We start from the raw sequence: 20010 nt of genomic DNA, 5'->3' as shown, positions 1-20010 counted from the left end.
TCTGACCCAATGCTGGTGTACAAAGAGGCATCACTGCAAGCCAAACTTGTCTATTTTCAGAAACATAGTTTTGGGGAAATGACAAAAGAAGAGGGGCCCGGTCTCTAACACAGATATAAGAGAAGGAAGTTACCGATGGAAAATAGCAGAAAATGCAGCTTTATGTTTGGAGTAGGTTAGAAAGTCTTACCAAACCTTTCATCTCTTACTGCTGATATTTTTTTCTGTAATAATGTGCATTTCTGAGGAGAAAACACATTTTTATATCACAAAGCTGAAGTGGGTGTTTGTTCTATGAAACTCTAGAGTTAAAATTCCATTTTCCTGTAGGTGTAATTGTTTTGGAACTGGGAATATATAGATATTTTTAGATACTGGTAAACATTCCCCAATGATTTGAAAGAATGGTACAACGACACCACTGATGTTTTCTCGTTACATTTGAAGGCTGGCTTAGGAAAGATGTCGTGTCCACAGCCCCAAATCCTGCCCTCTCCCCTACCAGAAGGGCTCCATAGGGTGCAAGTCAGCATGCAGGAAGAAGTGCAGAGGCATCACTAGAAATCAAAAAAAATATAATATTATGGCCAGCACATTTTTTTCCATCTAAAATGTATTTTTTAGTTGATCAAAACAATTGAAAATGGGGCTTTTCCCACACATTTTCACTTTTTATTTTTGATGTTTCACTTTTTTTCTTCCAAAAGGACTTTTCTACCTGATGCCAGCTCCAAGGACAAGTCATAATCTTGACTGGGAAGTGTTGCCACATCATCTTCTTTAACAACAACAGGGCACAGGGCAGCAGACAGCAGCTTTTCTCCTCTTCTCAGCAGATGCTCGGAGGTCTGGGACTTATTATCTTCTGAAGAAAGGGCACAGGTTTCTGCAAGCAACCGGAGCTCATATCAGCACTGAGATCACAGCGCACGGTGTAACCGGTCAGTTCAGAAAGACAAATTGGTTTGAAAAGGAAAGCGAACGCAATGCTCCCACCCTCTGGCTTAATTACTGTCTGCTCCCATCGACAGGCCGGGGTTTGGCAGGGAAAACATGAAGCAAAGCAAATGGAGACGCTTCATGAGAGGAGGACGTAGCCCCAGCTTAAGGCAGGAGATGATATATTGCTTGCAGAGCCGACTGTGAAAACAACGGCGCCTATATAAAGCTGTGAATTATCCCCATCTCATACCACTTCCACTGGAGTAGCTTCCCTTCTGGGAAAATGTGGCAAATCCTTTGATTGCAAGTATTGCGGATAAAGATGTCAGTCCTGACGACTCTTTGGAGCTAAGTGGGCCTGTGTCCCCCCAACCTCACTGAGGTGCCTTTGCCCTTGCAGTGATGCAAGATGACACCATCTCCACCAGTGAATTACAGTGAAAAAATGTCTCAATTCTTGGTCCTGCTTTTCAGATCCTGAAATGAATGATCATTTTCTGAGCAGAAAAAATATCTTTATGTGTCATTTGCCTTGATGGATGGTTGACGCTGAAGATGAGTGCTGCTGGTGTTGTGATTAGGAATAAGTTTTGGAATCTCTTTGCCTTCAGGGCTTGTGCTACAGGAGAAGTACTTGAAGGCAAACTCATGAGGTTAATTGAGCCAGGCCTGACTGAGCCAAGTCTTTTAATTTGGTTGGAATATTTGGAGAAAGAAACAGAATAGTGGATGTAACCCATAGCTACAAGTTGCTCCATCTTACCTAGCTGCTGAAACCAAAATACGGTTTGCTTTGTGCTTCACTTAAATTGTGAAAAACAAGAGTTGGGGAAAGCAAGGAAAAAAACCTAGAGAATGGGTAAAGTGAAAAACATGCAGTTTAGAAAGTGTGGGGGGGAACTATATATACGTAAGTCAATAAATAGACCGCCTATTTGTGCACTTTGAGAGGTGTCCTGCTCTCCCCAGGGTAGAAAAATATGTTTGTTTTTTTGTAAACTGTGTACCTTGGACGAAAACAATATGATTTGAGATGGTGGTGAAATACACTTTTCTACCCTAAATTAGCAAGCAAACTCGGTGAACCTGATGCAGCCTTTGCCAAATTCACAAAACCTCAAACACCGCAAAATTTGCCCACCTCTAACTTGAGCTCCAGGACCGTGTGAAGGGGATCTTTGAGTGGAGCTGCATAAGCCTGAGATCTGGTGGGGGGTATTAGAAAGATGAGTATTTACAGAATATTTGAGAGAGAGAGAATCAGTGGAAACTTTTGGCATCCTCTGTTAGCTACATTTCAAATTAAAAAAAAAAAAACAGCAGAAAAGCTGTTTGAGCGTTGGGCTGTCGACAGATTTGGCTGAGTTTGCAGGCTCTGGAGGCGTGAAAATCCTAGAAGCCCCTTAGGAACAGAGTTTAAGCTTAGCTCTATAAGCTCAGGCTTAAGGAAATCACCACCTGTAAAATCCAACAAGCCATGCACCAAGCTGATAGGAAGCAAAGGTTATAACTACATAGTTATAACTATAAAGTCACTGTTGCCTGTCTTTGACCATGGTACAGTCACACTCAATGCAAGACAGAGTAAAATAAGGACTGGAAAAAGTTGTTAATTACAGACTGACTCCCCTACGGGTGTTACTTTACTAATCGATGGTTTGGAAGAAATAAGAGGCTGCTTTGGGGTTGTTTGAAAACACGTCAACTGTCACTGTAAAGTCTAGCCCAGAACTCACTATTTAAACGTGCTCTTGGTGAAGTCCTTACAAAGTCCATACACATTCACTGGACTCAAGCTTTTGGCAACAGAGACCTGCGGGCAGAGTGGCTCTGAGAGTCTGGCAGGAGCTAATCCATGGTCTTCATTTTAAAATGGATCCAAGATACAGTTTAGAATAAATAAATTGCTGCAGCAAAGCCATGGAATTCAAGGAATGGTGCCCAAAGAGGTGCAAGAGCTGAGCCAGTCTTTCAAGAGTTTCTTAAACCACTCACCATGCATACAAATGTAATTTTACCAAAAGGCTCTTTGCTTTCAAATTCTTTCCAAAGCATGGTAGACCATAGATGCTTAAAAGTTTGCTCCAATGTTAACATTAAGAAAATGTATACTTATAAATGCCAGTTTAATCATGATAGGTAATGGAAAGTAAAAAGGGCAAAAAACTTAGCGCTGTCCCAGGCTTTGTGTGTTTAGTACCCTCTTACAAATCACGTGTTTTGCAAATTATTACTTGTAGTTGGATCTTGTTGTCGCCATTTAAGCCATTTGATTGCTGAGCTGGAAAAATCCCAGCACTTGAAACCCCAGCCATGTTTAACCTTATGGCAATAATGCAAAATAGGGTGCACATAGGACTTTTCCTCTTTCTCTCCAGCTTTCTCCTTCTGAGCACAAAAACCCATGAATTAGCGTAACTTGCCAGTCTGGGGAGTAAGTTGGCAGAACGTCTGTTCACATTTTGGTTGAAGTGTGATATAGCAGTCAATGGGAATGAGCACAGGAGGAGTTCAATATATGTGACTCCATTTTTTGGCAAGTTGTTTCTTGGATTTTTTTTTGCATCACTATTTCCAGGAGAAAAAGAAACATGCTGTTTTCAGGAACTGAATAGTGGCAACACACCTAGAGCAAGGGAATTTCCAGTTTATTCCAGTTTTGACATACACACATTATCCAGTTGAAATGTGAGTAGGAATATGGGGAGCACAGCAGAAAATTTTTGTAGGAGAGGTAGAGAGCAGATTGATTTTCCATCTACAGCTGGATGGAGTTTTATTAAATGCCAAGATATCCAGGGGGTTTGGGATAGCTAACTATGCTAGAAATGTTTTAGTGGTAAGTCATTAGGAGAATAAAATTCTCCTTCCTGTACTTTAATGGGATTGTTAGAGATGGTTAGAAATCCTGAAGGAAAGTAATTTCTCCCATTAAAAACAATACACTTTTGCTAAATTTTGCAGACAGCTTTCCTTTCAGAATTGCACAAACTTACATGACCTTGCATTTAAAAGCAATGAGAAAATGAAGAGGCAGAAGCATACTGTTAATTCTTATTTGGTGTTTGCCTAAATCTCAAAGCAGAAGGAAGATGTTGATGAAATAGGAAGCTTGCAGTTTGCTTCCATCTTTCTCAGTGGAAATGACAGAATTTTGCTCCTGTGAGAGCAAAACAGCGCAGATTTAACACGCTTAAGAGTTCTACGGCTGGAACTGCATCTGTTGCCAACCAAGTATGGCCTCCTTACAGTCAAATGTTTTTTAAAGGCACTACTAGGAACTGAAAAGAAGAAAAGGAAGCAAAGCTTTGCATCCTGAGCTCTGAGATGGGGGTATATGTGTGGTCAAATACTCAACAGTTTTTTACATAAAACCTCTACAGCTTGGGCATAGCTAACGCAACACATGGTGAGTGGTTTTGTACCAAATACCCTTGAAAGGCTGTAGGGAAGTTGCTTTATGGAGAAGGTTCATTGGGGGAGACTGATGGGTCCTCAGAAAGGCTGATTTTTCTCAGGTTCCCTCTAGAGTCAAAACCAGGGAGAAGAGGACAGAAATCCTTTCCCTGGAGCACATCTGGTTGTAGATGGACCGCTTTAGAACATATGATAGCGGTACAGCAAGATGATGGGCTTTCCCATATGTTGGGGGGGCAGGAAAAGGCAAATAAACAAAATAAAATCCAATCACACAAAATTCCTTCCTTTCTTAGTTTCTCTCCAGAGTGTGGAGATCGTCTGCATGGGAGATAATTAAAAGCATGCTTTGTGTGAGCCCTGATGCTGTGCAACATCTTGGTCTAAGACTAATTAAGGAGGGGTTAGTTTTTATTATTATTATTTACAGGACAAACCACGCCTATTGTACAAACGACACATTTTCCTCAAAAGCTGTTTCCTCCTCTTGGATTGATGGCAGTGAACAAGCCTGGTGTGGTTCTCACTCCATCCTGGCACACAGCGAGGACACATGAACTGAAACCTGGCAACATCTTGAGGGAAATGGGACACTTGAGCTTATTCTAAAACTCTTTTATGAAGGTTTGCAGTTTGCTTATTGCTTTGCTTCATTCCCTCGCAAGGTTTTCAACAGAATATCACTGACGAAGGATGGCAGCATCTCATCTCCTATGAACAGCCATGCTTAACAGCGGTATTTCCATCCAGCATGTCGTATTTTCCCCTGCCACCCAGCTTCAGTTTAATGAAGCTGATGTGTTTTCAATTAGTTCGAAACTCTGCATTTGAAAATATAACCATCTATTTCAAGTTGCATGGAGATTTCAAGCTGGAACCGTGCGATTTGGTTTGGTTTCTTCTACGCAACTTGTTTCCTTTTTTCCCAGCAGTCTCTTCTGCTGTCACTTGAAGTCCAACATTGCTCCACTGCGCCAGGAGAAGTGCAACACATTTACACTATTTTCTTTAGCTTGTTGATTTGTTTTATATGACATCCAGGAGAATTATTGCTTTGCTTAATCTTTAAACTCCAGCCACGCTCACGGCACTTTGTGCACCCCAAAACCATTTCCCAGGACTGTGGAGCACATTGTTGCTCTTCTCCTCTATAAAATGGTGAAGTGGAGGAGATGTGGAAGGAGGGGGTCGTCTTTGTGCCATTTGGCTACAATTGATGTAGTGTCTCAGCTGGAGCCCATCGCTCAGCCTTGGGCTTGGAGGTCCTTCAAGACTGTTCTAAGCTACTATGGGAAAGGATGTTCATGCTGGGGTCTCACAAGTGCAAGGCACCAACCAGAGCTGCTCCACAGGTTTTTCCAGATATTTGTGCTGGACATAAGCAGCTAAAACCTGCCTGCATCCCTCCTGTGGGGCCATACCCTACCACCTCCTCACCTCACAGCCACCCCTTGGTGTCATGGATGTGTTGAAGCATGACACCCACCTCTCCATTGCTCCCTGGAGCAAAAATGCCACTAGGGTCACTTTTGCAAGGTGATAAATGGCCTGAAGCAGAAACCTGCAGCATTTCAGCCCCCCATCACCTTGCAGGAGAAGGGGGATGTGACACAGCGCAGTGACCAGAGCAAACAATGGAGCAAAAGATGCCTCAAGCATCCCTCACCAAGCAAACCCATACTGATCGCTGAATGAAAAGGGAGAGGGATAACTGTGCTAGCGATCCCACAAATTCCCTCCCCGTCTGAGGGAGTGAATCCTGCCTTCAAATCAAGGCTTCCACCGGCGAGCTCCCCTCCGGATGTTGCGAGACACCCCTCCTTAAGGAGACTGACGTATATTTTTAATGTGGTAATCTTCTGGCTCTGGCAATTGTACAGACACTGAGACTACAAAAGAGTCACTTCAATGCAATGAGCTGCCGATGAGCCTCACGTCAAAAAGCCGCTTTGCCACAGGGACGAAGACAGTGCAAATAAACACTTCTGGGGAACTCTCTCTCCTTAAATAACACATTTATAGAGCATCCAGATGTTGGTTTAACACTTAACGATTGTGGGAGAAAACAAAGCATGCAGGGCTGTATTTGGTTTGGTTTATGATTTTTTTTTTTTCTCTCTCTCCTTGATCTCATATATTGAGTGTGTACAAACAGATATGGTCTAAAAAAAGTATAGGAGATCCATATATATGTCTTAGGGCTTTTCAAACAGTGCTATGTGTTCAGTTGGTCCTTCAGGGGATGGGTCCTGCCTTTGACAGTGGTGTTCCAGAAGGTCAAGGACTTCTTGTGAATGGAGAGTGTGGACCCACTGCTTCATCCCCCAGGATCTGACCAGCAGGTTGAGCCTGCCGGGCATGGGCGACGACAGGGATCCTTCCCCAGACCCCAGACCCAAGAACATTTTGGAGAAGCTCATTATGGTCCCTCTTTGAGTGAGAGATGTGTTTGGAAGCGAGGGGAAAGAGCTTGTGTTTTAATGAGTCATTTCACAGCGAGATTTATGTAGAGGAAATCTGGCTGCTTAATACAGACTTCCTCCTGGCATAACCTATTTTTTGCTCGCTGTTGCTCTCCTCGCTTCCTTTGTTCCTCTGGTTGGGGGGAGCCCTCAGCATCCTACACAGCTTTGCCATGGGAGAGGCAAGAACCGTTCCAGCTGCTGGAGATCACGATTTCCTGGCCATCTCACAGCTCCACAGGCCCCCCTGATGCTCTTACTGGGTCCCCTAGTTGCACAGTGTACAGTCTGCCCCTAAAGCATTTATTAATGCTGAGAAATGGCTATTTCTACATGGGAAAAAATGAGAAAATGAATAGTAGATGGCACTTGTAAAGCTGGTCCCGGACATCTGTGACCCAAAGAGTGTGCAGGATTTAGGCCATCCCCAGCCAACGTAAAGTTATGAAATGGAGCATCACTGCTGGGGTTCTTGTGGAACTCTGTTGAAAACATTAGAAAACACAAATTTAGATTAATCTGGGGCTTGCTGCAGGATGGGGCAACCCCGTTTAACATGGGGTGGTGCTGCACTGGTCCAGATTAACTCACAGTAACAAAATATGATGACAAGCACTGCTATCCTCTGGGGACGGTACCACTGGGCTCTTCCAAAAGGCAAAACTAGTTTTTGAGGCTCCGAGGGCCACAAGCCTAAATTTTGCCCCCATGGGAAACTGCTCTATCACAGCATCAAATCTATTCTGCAGACAAGAGCTGAAAGCACAGCGGCTGTTGCTGAATTGGGCTATCTGGGGGAGAGGAGCAGCTGGGCTCTCACCCCAAGGGCTCCGGACGTGTTGGACACCAAAGAGTCTCTGGATGAAATACAGACCCTGAGCCCATGCCCGGGGTATCTGCAGGGATTTGGGATCTCACCTGAGGTGCCTGCGGCACTTAGGTCCCTTTGATAAGTCAGGAGGCTGGGGATTTTCAAGGTCAGAGTCTGGGGTTTAAGCATTTAAATAGTGCTCCTCAAGTTCTGCTTTAGGCACCGAGACCCATTTTCAAGTTGGTTGTAGTTTTTTGATGGGCTCAAGGATTTGAGTTTTTTCCCCCTTCATTCTGACAGCTTTTTGTCTCTTCTTGCCCCAAATATCCAAGTTGATGAGGAGCTGCAGCTTCCTTCAGGTGGCAAGACATTGGGGAACACATGTAGGTAGAGCAGAAGTTGAATTATTTGGTTTTGATTTTGATTTGGGGTGGCTGGTTCTTGGGGCAGATTCACACAAGTCAGACTGACTGGCTGGCTCTCCCCCACATCAGGTTGTTTGCTTTGCTCAAATCCTCTGAAAAAAATCTCAGAGGATGATGCTTATTTCAGGGCTTGCCATGAGTGTCGGAGATTACTTAAGGAAATGCTGCTCGCAAGGACTTTCTGCTCAGCATCCCTGCACATGTGCTCCTCTGAGCGCCTGTTTTAAACCCCAACTCTTAATAATACAGAATTAATACCTGAACTGAGGTCACACTCCCCATGCAACATCCCCACCATAAAATTCAACAGATAGGCTCTTTTTTGTTGTTGTTGTAGGAAACTATTATATCCTAGCTGCAAAATCTGCCCTGGAGTCTGGCAGAGTGGAACGAGGAGTCGTCACTTAAAAATCAATTCATGGTGGTCTCGAGCTATGTTTTTGTTCTGGCACATTAAACAGAATGAAGACATATGTCTGAATTTAAGACATCCTTTTGGTTCCCTGTATACATGAGCCAGCCGAGAAATTTGAACTATTTCAAAGCGCTAGGAAAAAGAATTGTAGACACATCCTTTGTTTAGGCATATATTTTTAATTATCCTGCCTTTTAATATTCTTCTCCATTTGAGGATAATCAGAGAAAATAGATCCTGCTGGGCATTGTCATGCTTAATAAAAGTAAGACTGAACATCTGCAAATTTGGCGACAGTGTGGCGCATATGATGCACCAGCGGCTGAGCTGCATTCTTGTGTAATTATAACACCACATGCAGCTGTAATAGTGTAATTCTCTGTTTACATTAGTTCTAGCACTTATCCTAAACTCTGCTGGGTCAGGGTGCTAAGCATTTGCAAACTGGTAGCTTTTTTTTTCATTCCCCCTAACGAAGAAAGCTGAAAGGACAGGAGGGACTGTATGCTGTCTGCCCATCGGTGCGATACTGGGTTTGGGGGAATAATCTGTGTGAGGCAGGAGCCTGCCCTGCTGTGCAAAGCCAGGCTGCCGTCGCTACAATTAGTGCCGTTAAAATTAAGTCAGTGAAAGTGAGAGCAGACTTCAGTCTTTCTCTCTTCCTTTTTTTTTTTTTTTTTAAATTACTATTATTGGCAATGCAAACCCCACATCCTGAAGCGCACGTGTAAATCTGTATTGTGAGAATCGCACCACTGCCCCCCGAAAACACATGGTTTTACCCCCATCCAACTCTTTGCAGGATAGAGCGCCGAAGGCAACGCTTTCTCCATCACCCCAGAGAAAGCCGGGCCAGCCTGCCCTTCTGCGGAGCTGGAAGTTGGATATAAACTCCTCCAGGTGACTGATACATCTGAGCCTCTCCCTGAAGCATCCTTGCCTTACATCAGCCTTCCTGCACCAGCACTTTGCAGAGACAAGACCTAAATTTAGACTTGCCAACTAGGTAATCAAACCTGGGATTATTACAGGTGAATTCTGCCCTTGTACATCCAAAATCTTGCTGCATGTTCAGGTTGTTTTGGTCCGAAATCTCTTTGGTACCTAACTTAGCTTCCACAGCTATGTTATTTAACCTTCTCCTGAACACAACAGCTCTGTGTTTGCAATATGGAGAGTCACCCTCTAAGAAATGATGGGTGGGGGATGTCACAGACCTCTGATGCCCTGGACTGTTTTGGGGAACAGGGATGATCTCCCCCTCCTGCCCTAAATCTGCCCCCCACGGCAGCAATAGGAAGAGATAATTTTTATGCAGGGTTGTAGTTTCAACCCCAGGAATGGTTTCTCAACCTCTCTCTGGGATCAAAATTCTTGTGGCAAAAGCCCAAGCCATAAGGAGAAAATGCAGGGGGTGAGAAAATAAAGTTATCACGGCCACCTAGCAAATGGGCTTTTCTTTTCCCGATCTCCCAACTTGCAGCTTGACGACATTAGAAGTTGTAAAAGAATTTCCTTGGAAGCTCAGGTCACACCTCGGCCATGACCACTCAGTCCTGATGTTCTGAGGGCATCTACCAACATTTAGTGCTAGGCCTAAGGAGAGGAACAGGGACAGTCCTGCCCACCGCTGTCCTACGTGGACTCACCGTTCCAGGTATTGCCCACACCCTCCAAATAACCATTTACCCCAGACATTAATGCAACTCAGATGCCCCCAAGGAACTGGTTTTTATGAAGACCAAAGCTCTGCCATACCCTTCTGGCTGTTCTGTGCAAAAACGGAGACCTCTGGGTTTACAATGCAACATCTGATGCTTGAACACTTCAGGAGCACCATCCACAAATGTGAGCATCTCCACTTTTCACTGACTTTCTAAACCATTGCTTTGCAAAGGGAATAAACTGATCCCCCCCATACTCAACCTGATGTTCACCGTTGATGTGGGAGCTGCTTTATATCGCAGCAAAACTGCAGAGAGCTCAGAGGGTCCAGGAAGCCGCCCCCAGCAACGATGGCACTGCAGAGAGTGAACGCTCTTATTATAGCCTTGCTTTAACTAATAGGCAGCGCTTTCCCTTCACACATGTGCTTGGCAGCTGCCTGGCTGCTCTTTTGAAAGGATGCCACAAGATGCAACGCCAGATGCTCAAGTTTCCAGAGAGGCCGATAACACTGGACTCGACTCTGTCTTGTACTTGGCTGCTGCGCCAGAAAGGAAAAAGATAATAAAGGACCAGCTCACCACGGCAGGGACTGCAAGCTGGGAGTTTCTTTATATAATTTAACAGCAATATGGCCAGAGAGAGAAATTATGCTGAAGGCACTAAGCCAGTTGTTGCACCTTCAGGCTGCTCTGACGTCCTCAAGCTGCGACCATGACTGAAATTTCTGGGGTTACCTCATGGCGAAGCTGAGGCATGGTGGCGGTTTGCAGTGTACAGGGCCTGTCTATGTTCCAGCCTGCGATTGTCTGTGTCCATGACAGCAGCGAGCACTAGCAGGGAGCCTGTACCATTCCTGTTCACACGAGCAGCAATATGCTGCTGGAAATGGGCTTTGCCACACATTTCAGGATAAAACAGGCTGGGGTGTGAAGAGGCAGGTCAAGATTTTAGGTCTAATCTACATTATGCAAACTGTATAGCATCAGTAGCCAAGCTTTAGAAACCTGCCTTAAATCTGATGTGTCTTTGTGTCTGAAAGACTTTTTATTACAGTCCAAAGTGCTTTTGCATTTCGGTTTCAATGTTCGGTTTCAAAGCTTGTTTTCCAACGGGCTTTCATTGCTCGCTCTCATGGCTGTGCGCTTTAGAGTTGTCATTATTGTGTCAGGAGTATTTCAGAGGCAGCTCACGAGCAAGGCATGCAAAATCACACCTCCCTACTGCTGCGTCTGATGGGTTTCCAGCTGATTCAGGCAGGTCTATTGAGGCAAGAGCAATGGGGCAGAGAGGACAGCATGACCTGCAATGTGCCCATCGCTGCTCCTGCTGAAATCCCTGGGTGCAGGATTCGGTCTCAGGTATATTCGCCTCTTGACTGAGCTGCCTGTTAAATGGAGGGTGATCATACAGAAAGCAGCTACCGTTACCAACATAACCTACCAACAATACAGCACAATCACAGCTGTAAAGCATCATTAAACAGAGCAATTATAAAATCTTCATGGTGGTCTTATGCAGTGGCTCTGAGGGCACAAAACGTCACCTGTTCCCAACCTGCGCATGATACGAGAGAGTGTCGGCTGGTTGACATTAAAGCTTGTCCCTTGGTGTGTGTGGCCTGTGATATCCCCAGTATGGTCCAAAGAAGATTTGATTATTGTTTATTACACCATATATATATGTAAATATGAGCTGTATTAATCCCAGATGTCTCCTGCTGTCTGCAGAGACCGGGAGTTTTTCCCATCCTTTACATCTTAGCTTGGTTCCTTAGGGTTTTGCCCTCCTCTGTCATGACAGCAAGAGTTGGACTGTTGGCTTAGTCCAGTGACTCCATCCTGCTCATACTAATTTTGGGATCAAATTTTCATGACTTTTGGTCTTTTGTACCAAAAGCCTTGTACTGACCTGCAAAGAGTGTTCGGGATATGGAGGGAGGTTGTTCCTGGACCAATTTTTTTGCCTGATGGCTTTTGACCAGGTGGGCTGGTTGTGCCATGCCGACGCTCCTGGAATAGATGCACTGCCAGCTGCATGCAGGAACGGTAGGAAAAGGGACAAAACAGAGAGTGTCACCACCACATGGAATCCCCAGAGCTTTTTGCAGCATCTCACCAGGCAAACCACTTGCTTAATGCCCCAGACGTGACATCCAGCCCTGTGCGTGCCTCCTCTGCAAGTGCACAGCAATGGGCAACGCTGTCTTCCAAAAACCTCCTTCCTTGGTTGAAACAAGCCTGAAGAACTTAGCCCAAATCCTCTGCAACAAGATTTCCCTTGGGAAGAGCATAGCAGTGTTGCTCCATCCGCTGGGATATTGCAGCGACATTCCGTATATTCCGTGTGCACGATAGTGTTATGTATTATCTTATGCACCCACCCACGCTGTTGCATATTTGTTCATCATTAAACAAATACAATCAGTCCCCACATTCCAGAAATGTGTCGGCTCGCAGCTAATTAAAACCACCATACACTTCATTATCCCGGCTTTTCTTTGGCTCTGGTTTCCACAATCCAAAGAAATAAAAAGGAGTTGGTTCTGGCACGACTTTTCCTCCTCTGGCTCCACATTCCTCGGGGTCTTACGGGAATTGCTCAAATTCTCAGATGTTGTTAAACAATCAAAGAGTAAATATTCCATCACATCCTGATTTTTCTAAAATGGTTGTGGTTGCAGAGAACAGCTTCTGTAAAAGGGGCTGAGCCCAGCAGGCCTGCAACTAGCGGTTACTGAATGGCCACAAATTAAAGGCAGCCAAAAAAAAAGAAAAACTGAAGCAAGCACGGACCACAAGCGAGCGAGATCGAGATGTGTGCTGAAGCGTGGATGAGTTTTGTGTCTGCCAAAGGGAGGGATGCGTTTACTTCAGAGGGACCTCCAAATTGCAGCATGCCCCCTTCTCTGCATTCCCCCCGAGTCCACCGATGAAGACTCCGAGTCCCAGAGCCCAGCTGAGATTTAAATGCATGGATTTGGTGCCGGACGGCAAGCTCTAATGGACGCATCTTCAAGGCTGCTGTCATCCATCATGAGTGACACTGTATATCCAAAGGATTTTCAGTCCTTGTGGAGGTCAGGTGAGGCTGTGGCTGTCCCAGAAGAGGGCAGAGGTGCTCCTTCCAACCCAGATTGAGGTGTTGAGGTGGCTTCAGGAGCCACCAGCACCCACCACCAGCTCTGCAGCCTTCCCAGCACCTTATCTGACACCTTTGGAAAGTGTGACATTCATCATGTTGCTTCTCCCACTCCCAGCATGTTGCAATCGAATGGTGTGGGCCATTAATAAAACGGCTGCTACTGAAAAGAAAAAGCTTGGGTTTTAGCTGCAGAAATCTTCAGGGTTGCAACCCCACTGGTTAACGGCACGGCTCTGTATTTTCATGAGCAAATACACTTCGATGTCACGTTTTTAATGGTGACTTCCTAAAAAGCAGGCCCATGTCTGAGGATGTTGTCAAGGGATTTATTCAGACTGATATTGTTCAGAGATCTAAAACGTGCAACCAAGTGCGACTCGGTCCTTACGTATTTGTCCTCAATAATGTACAATACAGATAAAAGTGAAATATGGTTTACACTTATTTTTAAAGGACTTCTATATATTTTTTGTTGTTTAAATACCTATTATTTAAAATCACATCAGGGAGAAATAAAGTGTTAAACTCACAGGCTCAAACATCAATCCTAGCCTCAAGGAGCAGCATTCTACCTCACCATGAAAATACCACCTCACTACTTTTTAAGCAAACATCTCATTTACTTAAAAATGCAAATTTTGAAAACTATCATAAAGCTTTTACATTCAATGGTGTTTTCATGCTTATTGCAAGATTTAATGGTGTTGGTTGTAAGCAGGGGTTGGAGGGGTGAGGATTGCAGGAGAGGCAATCACATGTATTGGAGAAACTTAGATTTCAGAAAACAAAGAAGTGTTGGGCAAATTGCTTCTACTTCTAATATTTTTCTTTTCCTACCCTTCTTCCCTCACAGCATAGAGCATCCAATCCTTTGGAAATATCTGCTGTGTTTTATCAACACCAAGGGCCCACCCCTCCACTTGGGTGTTGTGTTTGCCCAAACAGCAGGTGACTTCTCTGGCCTTCGTCTGCTTCAAATCCTCTCCATCCTCCTTTTAAAACACCGTTGCTTTCAGGAGGGCCGAGATGAAAGTTTCCATTAAAACAGGACCCCCCCAACAAAGGAAGGCCAGCTCGGGTGGCGCGGCCGCCAACGTGCCGAGGGGACAAGCCTTTCATCTCCCAGCTGCCCGCCCGGCCCAGCTGTTTGTCCCGGCCCCACCACCAAAGGTTGTTTGTCTTTGGTGCAAGACTTCAGCCCACAAAACTTTGAAGTTTCCTCCCTGGCTTGGTGTCACCTACTGTTCCTGTCAGCAGCAGCCAGATAAACCTGATAGGCTCAAGGTGTCTGCTCTAATGCCTTCGTTGACACATCGGCTTGTCTTCAAACGCTGGGGTAAATGCCTGAGCGTGGAGATAGTAATGCGTCATTAATTCCCTGCCTGATAAGCCTCCTGGTGTATGTGCTGGCCCTTGCTTCCTAAGGCCCTAACAACCCCCAAATCTTACAAATTAGCACCTCACGGAGATCAAAGATTTCGCTTTCCTTTCTTTCTTTGGGCCATTACCCATTGGCAGGGTTTAGGCACCGAGGCCTCTCCGCTGGACCACGTTACAGAGCAAATGGTTAAACTACACTCCCATGAAGGTCTGTCTGTCTGTCTGTGGTCATTTCCCCAAAGAAATAATCTGGGAGAGGGCTAGGAAAGGAAACATTGTCTCTTACTGGATGAACATGACTTACAGCAATTTAATTTCTTTTTCATTGCCCACATCAGTTTAGCATAAAACCAGTAAAATCCTCCCAAGGCTTATGATTACAAATATATTGCCTTGTGTGCAATCATCATTTTAAAGGATACTTGAGACTAAACTGTATTACTTAACATGATGGAAGAGATATTGCTTGATCTTTTCTGAAAATGTCCTGCCCAGAACACGTTGTGAAAATCGTGCCCTCCATGGCCAGGTCTGAAAAATGCAGCACTCACACACAGAACATCTTACCGAAGAAGATGAGATATTTTGCAGCAGAAGAGTATTTTAATGTCTCCTTTGACATGCTGTGGAGCACCATGAGCAATAGCTGTGGATAAATACTGTCTCATATACATCATGCATGGATGAAAGAGTACTTGCATGAGCCATATTGCAGCTTTCAGTGATTGCTTTAAGTCATCCATAGCATGTAACATGTTTTATATGGAGGTGTGCATCATTTAAAAAGCGTCAGGGTTTTTAAAACAACAGAAAGAAAAAAATATCATGATGGAGGTGTTAGAGGAGCTGGATCAGCTTCAACCAGCCAGCTCAGGAGGTGGCCAGATCCGAATTAGGGGCACCTGGAGAGGCGCAGATGAAGTTTCACGTATGCCAGCTAGCAGAAAATTATGAAAAGACAAGTGGAGTTAAGGCTCAGAGAATTCCTTATCTCTTTTCAGGCAGGGTTCATCACTCTACAGGTCTTGAAACTGCTGCTGGGGTTTTGCCCTAATAGGTTTTTTTCAATAAACAAGAAAAGTCCCTTTCTTCCCAAAGGGGCCCTCCTCCCTTTCCTGATGCAACATCTCAGTGATTGAAGCATCCGTTTAGGACGTGGGAGATGCACATTGATGTTCCTCCTTGCCTGGAGGGGTTTGGACCTAATCTCCAACATCAGGAGAGCATCCAGCCATCTGGGCAAGCCAGAGGAGAGGGAGGAGAGGAGCCCTCCCCACCCAGCACCATGTCACAGCTCCCAGAGGCTTGGGTAGCATAAAATAACAAAAATCCTCTCTTGAAAATGAAAAAAAAATGTACAAAATAAGTGTTCCTGTAGAACATACTTCTCACACTTTCAAAGAAGACTCGTGGCATCTTCCTTTGTACTCACAAAGGTAAATAAGAAAAAATAATATCCTGGTGAAACCAAGGCTTTAATGAAGTTTCCCAAAGTTTTAATGAAGTTTAATGAAGTGATAATTTTAAATGAAATTTCACTTTTATGCTATTAAATAACTCCTTCTACCTATGAAAGAGCTGCAAGTGACTTTCCCAGAGAAAAAAAAGGGTGTTTTCTGTATCCGGAGAGCAAAGCTTTATCATCCATTATTTGTGCTATGAGACACTTCCCTGGGTGGGCAAGAAATGGTTTAGAAATCAAATGCTTGTAGCACATTGAGCAAATACTGCCCAGAAAAAAAGAGGTTGGGTTTGGTTTGGCTGTGATGGGTTGAACGTGCCACTGCTTTAACCACAGAGGATACTTCACACACTGGCTTCTCCCGCTCCACTCATTACAGTAACTCATGTCCAGGACATGTGGCAGTATTAACAGTAGTAAAAACATATGAAAAAACATGCTATTAGCAAATAATATATTATTTTAACAGTATTTTAAGTCATTCCTTCCAGAATAATAAGGGGATTAAAGCATTACATTGACCCATACCCAACAAGCCAAACTGTTCCTACAGCAAGTCCAGTGGGTTTTCTAACTCTGTTTTGTTCCAAAGGCTGGGTAATGGATGAAGAAATGGCTCTATACTAAGTTGGAGGGGGTGATGCTTATCATCTAACCTTGGTGGTGATGAACCTTCCCAGCTCCTGGGATGTCTGTGGTGAGCCATGGCTTCCTCTGAAGCCACAGACACAGTGGTGGGCTCTGGGCCCACCAAGGCTCGTTGCACCAAACTGGAATTTGGAGCAAGGTGCGTTGGCTTTAACTCAAAAATGAGCTGGGTGTATCCATGGAAGTACCTATGCAGAGACTAAGGATGGGGTTCGGTCACCTAAATGAGGTGCTACAGGGGGTATGTGGAACATGTCCAGCTCCTGTTCCTTGGGGTACAGGTCCTGTGTCATATCTGCTGCGTCTTTGTCTGCAAGTGAAAATTTGGGGATCCTGGCAGGGTTTAGCAGTCGGGCAGTCGGCAAGTGGACGAGCAGATGTGAGATCTTCCTCCTCAATCTCCTGCCTCCCCTTTTGAAGTGTGAGATTAATGACCAGATCAGATTGTTGACTTTACAGGGGCTGTAGCCGGGGCTAATGTCATAGTGTGATACTTCAATAGCGGGAGGACGATCCTCGTGTCTGACAAAAGCAGCTAATAAACAAAGATAAATTGACTGTACTTCCAGGTTATTAATGACTTCCCAGCACGGTAATCTCTAGAAACAATAGGGAAATGTTTACTCAGCGGGTTATAGTTTTACTTAGGTTAATGGCTGTTGAATTAACCAGCAGCTCAGGCAATGCATCAGTGTGTGCTCCATGGCAGCATCCCGCGGGGACAAATCAAACCTTATGTTTTGGGCTGGGGGGGGGAAGGAGAGCTCAGCTGTGACCTGTGTCTTCTCCAGTACGTGGAGATACTGGGAAAAATAATTGGAAACACTCTTCTCCCAGCGCCACTCAGAAGATGAAGCACTCTGTTTATCTGCCCGTGTTTGCAGAGTCTTTCTTCTTCATCTTCAAAGAGCTTGGCCAGCGTTATCCCATTAACGGACGAATGGGAAAGGTAACAACGGACACTGGTATGGGGACAAGCTGCTGTTGTCCCCAAGCACCGCCGGGAGCTGGCTGTGGGGGACATCCACCCCCAAATGGTGCCTGTTCCCCATACCCAGGACAAGGAACGTCCTGTCCTGCTCAGGTCCTGCTCCATCTGGGGTAAAGATGCTGCCCATGGTATGAGGTGAGGATGCTGCCCATGGTATGGACTGAATTGCTGCTGCCTGGACTCAGATTTACTGGGAAAACTCAAACATAGATGCCTGGCCTTGAAAAGCCATTTCCAACAGATAAAATTCATCCTCCCACTGGGGTTTTGCAGGAAATAGGAGCTGAATGTACACGTATGTATTCACCTGGGCACCTGAGCAGTGATTCTCTGCCCATGGGCAGTGCTATACTGGTTTTAAATACAGGACCTTTTCCTATTTGGAAAAAACAGGTTTTCTTTTTTACCCATGGTTGCCCAGTGGAAGTAGAGCCAAAGTGTAAACGGAGCCACTGAGAGAAACTGAGGTTTGTTTTTCTATTGCTTTTCTGAACAATTTGAACACTGTAATTTCGGCATGTGGTTCAGCTGAAGGCAATCCCACCGGGACGCTGCTGGATGTAGTGCAGTTTCTCCATAGATAATGGTTCTTTAAGGGAGAATTTATTAATTTATTCTTCTTCTGCCTTCCTTACAGCCAAAAACTGCGGAGAAAAAGCACATGAGCCCAAGTGCCTGGGAGAAGAGATGGAGGGGGCTGCACCAGGGGTCAAAATCAATACAGTTTTAAAAGAAAAAGAGGTAAAATTCCAAATATGTGAGGTAGCAACACAAGCCCAATGTCACTCTGGGCTTCGCAAATCGTTGGGTGTCACTCTCAATGAATTCCCCATCCGCTGCCAGCCAGAGGGCAAGAAAACCAACATAAATTACATCTGGTCTCACGGTGCTGGCAGCGGTGCATTGGGTCTTACGTCAAAGTAAAACCTTCATAATAAAAATGTAATAATCCCCCGTGCTTTCTTACCTTTCCGGCAAGGACACTGGGAAGGTCAGCATCTCATTTTCCACGTGCAACGTCTTGCCATGTCATTTTGTTGTGGGTATGTTGTTTTGTTTTGTTTTTTTCTAAATTATAGCTGGATCGTCGGCGGTCACCTGCTGAGCGGCGCTGTCGTTCGCACTCCCCATCTTCCTGTCTGCTGGTCATGTCAGAAGGTCGCGCAGCGTGAGCCGCCTGATTTATGGGCTCGCCGGAGCGCACAAAGGCTTGTGGAGGAAGTCGGAGCTCTCGAGCTCTCCCCACCAGCGCCTTTCAAGGCCGGCGAGTCGGGCGGCGTGGGGCTGCTGCCAGGAGCTGCCGCCCAGATGAGGATGATACTGCAGCAGGAGAGGGGAGCCCGCCCGACGGAAACTGGCTGCTCCGTTGGGTTGTATAGGCAAAGAGAGAGAACAAGAACGTCAAGGTAAAAAATAAGTTTTAAAATCAGCATTGAAAATAATTTAGAAATCAATATAGCCATAATCTAGAAGGTCAACATAAAATCAATATAAAAATAGAAATCAATATGAAAATAGAAATCAGTATGAAAATAGAAATCAATATAAAAATAGAAATCAATATAAAAATACAAATCAATATAAAAACACAAATCAGTATAAAAATACAAATCAATATAAAAATATTTTTAAACAATATACAAATATTTTTTAAACCATATAAAATATTTTTAAAACCATATAAAATATTTAAAACAATGTAAAATATTTTAAAATCAATATTAAAATTCATATTCACCTATAATATCCATTACTTATTTAAGGAGCTGGTGCTGCTCTTGAGGGATGTGTTATTGCTCTGGGAGCTGTGTGTCTCAAGAACAACCCAAATCTCATTGGTTTTTTTGGTTTTGTAAGCCAGGTTTGTCCCCGTTTGTCCTATCAGTTCAGTCCTTACCCTCCTCTGCCTGTTTTTTCCCTGCTGGGTTTTGCAGCTCCGCGCAGGCATCGATGCCATCCCTGCACCTGAGTGCACGCAACAGCCCACGCCAAATGGAAGCTGAGCTGAGGTCACTGGCAAATATCCTGGGATTATTTTAGCCTCGGTTTGAGCATTTACTGCCCGAAGCCTCATTGATATTTAGCATTTAAAAAAGTTAAATAAACGCGGCATATGTCCGGGGGGTGCTTTACTTGTGAGGGAGCATTTATTACCTAAGAGAGCAGTGGAACATTAGTCCAAACAAACTCACTTTCCTTTTTTCTTTTTATTTTACTATTAGAAAAAAGAATCTTCATGGAGATTTAC

The 20010-nt window shown here is 44.5% G+C and overlaps 1 long non-coding RNA gene across 1 annotated transcript; it reads right to left on the bottom strand.

Annotated features, from left to right (window-relative positions):
- Nucleotides 1-660: 660 nt before the first annotated feature.
- Nucleotides 661-19746, bottom strand: LOC309439928. Its single transcript, XR_014184087.1, has 3 exons — nt 19660-19746; nt 18730-19120; nt 661-886 (listed from the first exon to the last, which is right to left on the bottom strand). It is a non-coding gene; the product is annotated as an uncharacterized lncRNA (long non-coding RNA).
- Between the last annotated feature and the right edge of the window lie 264 nt (nt 19747-20010).

This window comes from Streptopelia decaocto (genome assembly GCF_964273445.1).
Source record: "Streptopelia decaocto genome assembly, chromosome: 5".
NCBI classification, from domain to species: domain Eukaryota; kingdom Metazoa; phylum Chordata; class Aves; order Columbiformes; family Columbidae; genus Streptopelia; species Streptopelia decaocto.
The sequence above is the reverse complement of the archived record's forward strand: the minus strand, read 5'-3'. Positions and strand labels throughout refer to the sequence as shown.